Here is an 8,881-nt window from a genome sequence, read left to right as displayed (position 1 = left end):
ATTCAGTTCAACTTAACATCTTCAGCAGATCGATAGCAGGCCATACGTTCCGGCTTTGTCATCGGCTGGCGTGGAGTGTCGGTAGTTTGGATGTGAACTAGCACATAGCAATCCCAGCCCCTCCGAGTGACTCCTTCAGCGCTCTGGGGAAAACTGGCTGTGATTTGTCAGCGTTAGAGGGGCTTAGAATGAGAGCTGGCCAAAATTCAGGATTTCTGGTTTGTGGGAAACTTCTGTATTTTAGAACTTGTTTCCTTCTGAATGGGAACAAAAGCGCATTTTTTGAAATTTCCCACAACTCAGAAATTCTGAAAGAAAAATAAATGGTTCAGAAACAGGGACACACAATCTGCTCCTTGGGACCCCAGCAGCGGCTGAGTGAAATTGACTTGATTCTTTTCTGTTTCAGGCAGTGGCTGCCAGGGCTGGCAGGGTCTGTGGCTCCAGGGCACCCCCACTATGTGGGACCTTAGGACTTCCAGACTCCTGATCCAGCTGGCTCCCAGGGCTGCCAGCTCAGAAGCTGGGGTTCACAGAGCTTCCAGGCTCCTTGCAGATTAGAGATGGAGATAGAGCTCCCTGAGCTTTCAGGTTCCCAGGTCTGCAGCAGAGATCCTGGAAGCCCAGGCATGGCAGTGCTGCCCTGGAGTCATGGACCTGGGAAGCTCATGGTCTCCAGCAGCCTGCCAGGAAAGTTAATCAAACCCGAGATATTTCTGAAAAACATTTTGGGTTCAATGAATTGGTATATTCCAGCAAAACTTTTTAGACTGTGTTTTCATGTTTGCACACTGGGTTTTTCAGTGCAAGCCATTGGCAGCCTGCGAACATTCTACCAGTTCTGGGCATGCTCAGGTAGCTTCGGGAAAAGCATAGGCAGGGGAAGGAGAATAATCTGTATTGATATATCAGCTGTATCCCTAGGGTTTGTATCACATCCAGAGTTGTATCAATTCAAAATTTGTCTATAGACCAGGCCTAAGTGAAGTCAAAAATATAGCCTTCACGTTGCGCTGAGGGTTCTCGGACCCCATCTTAACAGAGAGCTTGTCCCAGGGGCACCTTCCTCCCGGTCACTAGCTTGTGAAAGACATCCCCTCCCAATCCCAGCCACGTAACGGCCCTGTGACAGCTGCCCTAGAGACCGCCGTACTCCTGAATGGTGAAATGGCTCCTGCAGAAAGCACCTGCAATGGTCTGGGGGAGAGAGAGGTCTCTGTCTTATCCATGATGCCACCACAGCCCAAGGCTAATTGACCCTAATTCGTTTCTCCATTTTCAGTTGGGCTAAACTCAGACTCCACACCCTGGTCTTCAATCTGTGTTGGGTCTTACCAGGAACTGGCTTAAGCCTTCATAACACTTAGCAGTGTCCTTCAGAGAAGCCATTTGAGTGCACTGGCAGCAGGCCATGTGGAGTGCTGCATTTCTTGGAGATGTTTGTATTTGACTCCCGTGCAACCCATCAAACCAGCCCTGAGCGCCAAACCACGCATGTCAAAGCTCAGAGAGCTCTGAAAAGCTCCACCATTAAGAAACAAAGAGCATTGCTTCAGAGTGGCTTTGCCTTTCTAGGGGCTTCTTTGTACTTTGGTTAAAAAGAGAGTATTGTAGTGTGTAGGTTGGGTCTAGTACTGTGAGTGAGAAAGTACAGGCTTCTATGTACTTGTCAAGCACTTTGCGAGTGCTGATAGACACACCTCAAAGGCTTGGGCCCAGATAAGGCCCTGAGAGTTCAGGGCCCCCACAACGTCGAGCACCAAAGGCCGGCTTAGTTTTGGGACGTGCTGTAGACCGTGACCGTGACCTTCCAGAAAGGAGGTGTGGGTAGGGCCTAATCCCCCTAGGCAAAGATTCAGATTCCTAGGTCAAGGAGTCTGATCGGATAATCAAAAATTCGGATAATGGGAAAGTGTGAGGCTGCAGCGCCATCTAGTGGCCACAGGAGAGCTCACCCACGTCTGGACCCGTGCATGCCGGTTGTTCGGTTAATACGGAGAGCCGCCGGATATCGGCTCAACGGGGTTCTGCTGTATTCCCTTCGCAGCCCGCTGAGCATTTCTTCTTCTGTATCTCTAATTTTTAAGAGCAGGTTGGACAAACACCTGTCGGGGGGGAGGGATAGCTCAGAGGTTTGAGCATTGGCCTGCTAAACCCAGGGTTGTGAGTTCAATCCTTGAGGGGGCCATTTAGGGATTTGGGGCAAAAATTGGGGATTGGTCCTGCTTTGAGCAGGGGGTTGGACTAGATGACCTCCTGAGGTCCCTTCCAACCCTGATATTCTATGACGGTCTATAATAATACTTAGTCCTGCCATGAGTGCAGGGGACTGGACTAGATGACCTCGTGCCGTCCCTTCCAGTCCTGCAATTCTATGATTTACCCTATTGCTATGGCTATCGCCTCTCGTGGGCATATTCCCAGCGTGTAGTGGGTGCCTGCCTGCCTGCTGCTGCTACCATCAGCTCTTGGACTAGGTCTGACACAGAGCTCTTTCACATCTGAGTCTAGCGGCGGGTGCCGGGCTGTGTTCTGGGGCGCTAAGCCCTGGACCAGAGCGTGATTTTGGTAGCATGTAGGTAAAGACTGAATGAGATGCTCACACTGCAGATTGTCCCACAGAGGTGACAATTCACACGTCTTTGTTTGGAGTCATCCCGAGAGCCCCCTTTCTCAGCGCTCGCTGCCTTACTCTGAGCGATCCGTGGACTCCTTCGGAGACAGCAGCCTGGCTGCCCTACAAGCGCTGGTTTGCTCACGAGATGTTTGCTCCTTTCCGAGTCGGCCTGGGCCAGAATGACCAGGGGGGCAGCGGCCGGCGCACGGTGGTTTGGCTCCTTGAGCTGGCTGAGTCCCAAGAGGGGGTGAGGTGAAGCAGCAAAGAGACGAAGCTGCTGGCTGGAGTGAAAGTTCGGAGCTGGCTTCATTTGAGCAGAACCCGTTTCCATGTCTCTGTTCCCACCGAAGCAACCCCCTGTCCCTGCTTATGGTCACCTGGCCTGCCTCCTGCCTGTGGAGGCAATGGTGCTCGGATAACAAACCCGACTTTAGGTTCAGAGTCCAGGCTTAGTTCTCCAGCCAGGGCTAGCTGCTGCATCCCCGTGCTCCTCTCCCTGGCTTGTCTCAGCTGTTTCTCTGTCCAGCCGCCCCATCAGATGCCATGTAACATTTACGTAAGGGAATGTTCCCCGGGGGGCTGCCACGCAGCGTGGGGGCTTGAGTGAGCTGGAGTTGGCCTAGGTTCAGCGACTGGTGAATCGGGCTCATGTTTATTTACATAAGTGTAGGGAAAACCCGGTGTTTGCCCAGCCGCTCTGCACGAGGGCGGAGCAGCTGGGCAGGAACAGGACGTGCAACTGTATCTGGTGCCCATGCCAGAGCTGGGAGGCCACCTGTGAGATTCAGCTCCCTGCCCAGTCCCAGGCTCCAGCCCTGCCCTGTGATGCTGAGCTGGGGCAGCAGGCAGGCGGGCCGAGTGCTGGGGACAAAGGACCGTAGAGCTGGCCCTGCCCATGCCCTACTATCTAGTCTCATTCCCAGCCCATCACGGGCTGGCCCCAGCCTCCATGACTCAACGTGCCCGCCTCTGGGACTCCCCCCCCCCATCCCAGACTCAGCAACCGCCCTGGCCCTCAGCAGCCGTTTGCCTCTCCTGAGCTCCGCCCCAGGCCTCCTGGCTGCGCCCCTCAGGCTGCCCTCTGCTCCGGGCCAGCCACACGCTTGTCCCCCACCTTTGGCCAAGCCCTACAGGGTGCAGCTAGCCCCTAACAATTCTCCTTCCTCACTCAGCTCCTCCATCCCCTGGCTCTTTCCAGCGGCGTTCCCGTACTGAAGAGCCTAGGCCGGCAGAGGGGCGTTCAGAGGACGGGCCGAGGCCTGCGGAGCCCAGGGTCCCCGGCTCCCCCCGGCACGGCTCCCGTTCGGGCTAACCCTGCAGAGACATGTTGGCAGCCTGGAGAGATAAAGGCTGTTTGTTTTGCCGCTCTGCCAGCAGCTCAATTTCCTGGGAGGGTGAAAGCCCTCGGCCAGGTACCCTGCCCCGCCATGGAGACCCATACAGTGCTAGGGGCAGGCGGGGAGGGGAGCAGAGTGGAGAGGGGACAAGGAAGGGAGAGAAAGGGCACGAATGAAGGCAGGGGTGGAGGGGCAGAGGGGAGAGGTGAGGCAAGCAGAGTGCTGGGGGGGGGGACAGAGAAGGGGGAAAGGGAGGGGTGGGGGTTCCTGGGAATGACGTGCAGACAAAAGCTCCCACTGAGGAATCTGCTGCTGTTGCCTAGCCAATAGCTGGGAGACCCACAGTGCAGGGATGGGGTGTGCAGTGGGCAAAGGGGGCTGTGCAGTGAGATGGGGTGTAGCAGGCAGGGGGGCTGTGGAGGGGCAGAGGGGGCTGTGCAGTGAGATGGGGTGTAGCAGGCAGGGGGGCTGTGGAGGGGCAGAGGGGGCTGTGCAGTGAGATGGGGTGTAGCAGACAAGGGGGCTGTGGAGAGGTAGAGGGGGCTGTGCAGTGAGATGGGGTGTAGCAGGCAGGAGGGGCTGTGGAGGGGCAGAGGGGGCTGTGCAGTGAGATGGGGTGTAGCAGGCAGGAGGGGCTGTGGAGGGGCAGAGGGGGCTGTGCAGTGAGATGGGGTGTAGCAGACAAGGGGGCTGTGGAGAGGTAGAGGGGGCTGTGCAGTGAGATGGGGTGTAGCAGGCAGGGGGGCTGTGGAGGGGCAGAGGGGGCTGTGCAGTGAGATGGGGTGTAGCAGGCAGGAGGGGCTGTGGAGGGGCAGAGGGGGCTGTGCAGTGAGATGGGGTGTAGCAGGCGGGAGGGGCTGTGGAGGGGCAGAGGGGGCTGTGCAGTGAGATGGGGTGTAGCAGACAAGGGGGCTGTGGAGAGGTAGAGGGGGCTGTGCAGTGAGATGGGGTGTAGCAGGCAGGAGGGGCTGTGGAGGGGCAGAGGGGGCTGTGCAGTGAGATGGGGTGTAGCAGGCAGGAGGGGCTGTGGAGGGGCAGAGGGGGCTGTGCAGTGAGATGGGGTGTAGCAGACAAGGGGGCTGTGGAGGGGCAGAGGGGGCTGTGCAGTGAGATGGGGTGTAGCAGACAAGGGGGCTGTGGAGAGGTAGAGGGGGCTGTGCAGTGAGATGGGGTGTAGCAGGCAGGAGGGGCTGTGGAGGGGCAGAGGGGGCTGTGCAGTGAGATGGGGTGTAGCAGGCAGGAGGGGCTGTGGAGGGGCAGAGGGGGCTGTGCAGTGAGATGGGGTGTAGCAGGCGGGAGGGGCTGTGCAGTGAGATGGGTTGTAGCAGGCAGGGGGGCTGTGGAGGGGCAGAGTGGCCTTTGCCTGGCACCCGGAGCCCAGCTCTGGTCTGTGGGGCCATGCTGGGCTGTGCACGTGGGTGCCCCAGGGCTCACCTCCCTGCCGTGGGGGGTGGCTGGCCAGGGGTCTGTCCTGGGCCCTAACCAGGTGTGACAGAATACAGCCCTGTGTTCACACCCTACGCCCGCCTGCACTAAGGTCAGTGCAAGGGACGCCTTGTGGTGGGTCAGTTCAAAACTCCTCGTTTGCTGATCAATAATCCGACGGCCACATGCACGGAGCGGCGCGACCTGCTAAACACCAGCTGAGCTCACGGCCTGGAGTATGTTGTGCAGAGAAGTCTGGGGAGTGGTGGAACCAGTTCCTCGGAGACAAAGAGCGAGCTGACACCTCACCCAGGCGTAAACAAGACCGATGGATTGCTACCTGCTAAGTGGCCGTTCTTTGGCAGGGGCAAAAAATCGACGTCATTAGCAAAGAACCAGCATGAAGTTCCCACCACACAGACTTCCTGGTGCCTCGCTCCCGGCGGGAAATGCTTCTCAAAGGGGGACAGGACTATACAAAGGAAGCGGCAGACCCCCCCGGGACCCCTCTCTCTTTCCCTGCTCATTGCATTCACTGCACCTGAAGTGACAAAGGGGGCGTTTGTTGGATCTGGAGGAGGGGTCCTGCCCTGAAGAGACTGGTCAGTCAGGCCGCAGAAAGCACCTGGTGAGAAAACAGGGGTTTGAATCTAATAGACTGTGTTAAGCTGGGCACCAGCAGGGTTTTATCTTTATTTTTCTTGTAACCCTGTCTGACTTTTCTGCCTCGTTGCTTGTACTCACTTGGAATCTCTCTTTGTCTGCAATGCACTTGTTTGATCTAATCCAGCATGTTCCAGCCGTGCCTGGGTAACTCCGTTTGGGGTAACAATTTGGGTGCATATTCTTCCCTTAAAGGAATAACGGACTTAGTATATTGGTACTGCCCAGCCAGGAGGGGTCATTTCTGGGGGGCAATGTGTTGGGGTCTCTCTGTGAGAGCCCAGGTGTGGCTGGCTGGCTGCAGCACACGCAGACATGGCTGGGAGTGATTTGCACGCTGGAGCAATGCAGGGCAAAGGGCACCCCAGGTTGCAGGGCAGCGGTGACTCGTCGGTCTGGCTGGCACCCGGGCACGTCACACCCCAACGGCTGGTTTTTGCAAGGGTCGGGGAAGGTGACTGAGCCTGCCGCCCTCTTGCTGGGGGGAGGGGAGAGACCACAGGGCTTGGGTTCTGTGCCCACATCAGCTGGGCCCTCTGGGAGGAGCAGGGGCCTTGCGGGATGTGGATTTGGGCTGCAGCCAGGCTGGGGTTGGGACCTGGCTGCGGCTGGCTGGGGTCACCTCCCTGGTGACCTGGGCCAGAGTCAAAGCAGAGACCCAGAGCTGAGAGGCCCACGCTCACAGCCGCAGCGGGTTTAACCTGGGCCCTGCAGAGGGGGCTGGCTGCAGGCTGCACAGCCCTAATGCTTGCACTCCAGCAGCTCCCCACTCCCTGTGTGGAACGGCGGGGCCCACTACAGCAGGGGCCTGGCTGGCGAGACAGCGCAGGGAAAGGCCACAGAGAGCAGGGGCTGCTCGGAACAAAGTCTGCTCGAGCCGCTTCCCATCTGGCTTTGAAGAGCGAATGGGTTACCCGGGCAGAGGAAAAGCAAATCCCCGCCCGGCTGGGAGGGTTGGCGAGTGTTTGGACAGTGCTTTAAGCATGAGAGGTGCCAGCTAGATGCCAGGTACTGGTGAGACTTACAGCCTAGTCCACGTTCTAAGGGCTTTGCTCGGGAGCTCGGCCCTCGGTGTGTTCCCAGTGCACCTGTCGCCTTGCTGGTTAGCTGTGCCTGCATTTCCCCGCACCCAGCCGCGGGGGGCTGCCCACAGGGGCATGGCTCTACATTGGCTCGGCCACCGTTGCATGTGAAAATGTAGCCCCCGCTAGCTGCGCTTGCCACCCCACCGTCCTTGTTTTCAGATGGGGAAACCGAGGCACGGACAGGTGACGGGCCTCGTTTTCAAACCGCCTCACCGTTATGTGGGCAAACAGACGCGTGCAACTGTGAGTGTGATTTGCACCCGCTGGGGAATGTACCTTGGGACTCAGGCAGGAGTGCAGGAAGGGCGGCTAGCCCCGTCCACACCCCCCTGCTCTGCCGCGGCTCCGGCGTTGGCTCCAGCACGCTGACGCGCTCAGAGCTAGTGCAGGTCTGTCTGTCTGAGCCGGGAACGCCAGGGCCGCGTAGACACCAAGCTGCCCGAAAACACACGATGGCTCAGTTGGGGTGCAATCAAGATGGCTCCCCCAGGGGTCTGTTCGGGGCACTGCTGGCGGGATTGAGAGGCCGGGGAGGAGAACGTTGCCTTCTGCCCTGAAAGCTGGTTCTTGACTGAGGTCCCCCAAGCGTTTCCGTGCGTCTGTCTGCCTGTCGCCCTGCCAAGGGCTCAGCCTACGGGAGGAGTCCCTGCAACGGGCCTTTGCTCACCGTGATTCCAGAGCTGCGCAGGCTCCAGCTGCCCTCCGAAGAGGCTGCAGGTTGGTTCATGTCCCTGGGGGGGTCAATGTGAAATCTCCCAGCGGAGGTCTGGAAGCCCAGCGAATGGGTGCCATGCAGTAGTATGCTGGCTACACGGGTCCCAGCCCACCCGCGATGCCCTGAGCACCTCGCGGTCGGGCCTGAAGCAGGGGCACCCAGACGTGTGACTAGAAGGCGAATGTCACGTCGGGCGATAATTAAAGGCTCGCGTAACAGCTAGCCTGGCCCGCTGTAAACACCAACCTAGCGCAGCCCCCTTCATGGCCTTCTCGGGCACGTCTCCGACCTCTGATCAGACCCCTCTGGCAGGCAGCTTGGGCGCACCCCATCTCCGGTGTCCTGTGCCAGCCTCCCCCTGGGGCGGTGCAGGGTACGGCCACCCAGCGAGCACCGGCCTGCTGCAGCACGGCTCCAAGCCGGGATCACTGCTGGGCGTGGCCCGGACCCCGGGCTCTGAGACGCTTCCCACCCACCAGGTTTCAGCTATTTTTAGCCCCACCAGTGTGAATCAGGTGGAGCTGGGCTCGGAGACTCGCTTCGGTGGGGGTTTTTTGCCACGTTGACACTAACTCAGTTATAAGAGCTGCTCCCTTTGATCTCACCCACCTGTCCCCTGGCCACTGTCACAGCTTCTCTCTAATGGCCCTTTGGGCCTTGGACTCCTAATGGCCACGGAACCAATGGGAGTTGTGCACCTAAATCCCATGGAGGATCTAGGCTTTTGTTCTCATGGTCACAAATTAATCTGAATTTGGCCATCTGTCTGCCTTCCTTTGGTGTTTAAAGGGACAGGGCCCCTTCTCATGGTGGGCATTTGTCTGAACACTGACTCGCCTCTGATGAGTTATTGACGGATTAGCACAGGGTGCAGGGAGGACTCCCAGTGCCTTTAGAGGACGGGATGAGCCATCAGTCTCACCAGGAAAACAGGTGAGAGAAACTATAAATGGAGATTTAGTGCAGAGAAATAGGAAGTGGAGCCTGTAAGAAGGGATAAAATCAAACATCCGATTAGCAGAGCGGGGAATCAGATTTG

The sequence above is a fragment of the Lepidochelys olivacea genome (genome assembly GCF_965140295.1).
Source record: "Lepidochelys olivacea isolate rLepOli2 genome assembly, chromosome: 21".
Taxonomy (NCBI): Eukaryota; Metazoa; Chordata; order Testudines; family Cheloniidae; genus Lepidochelys; species Lepidochelys olivacea.
The sequence above is the reverse complement of the archived record's forward strand: the minus strand, read 5'-3'. Positions refer to the sequence as shown.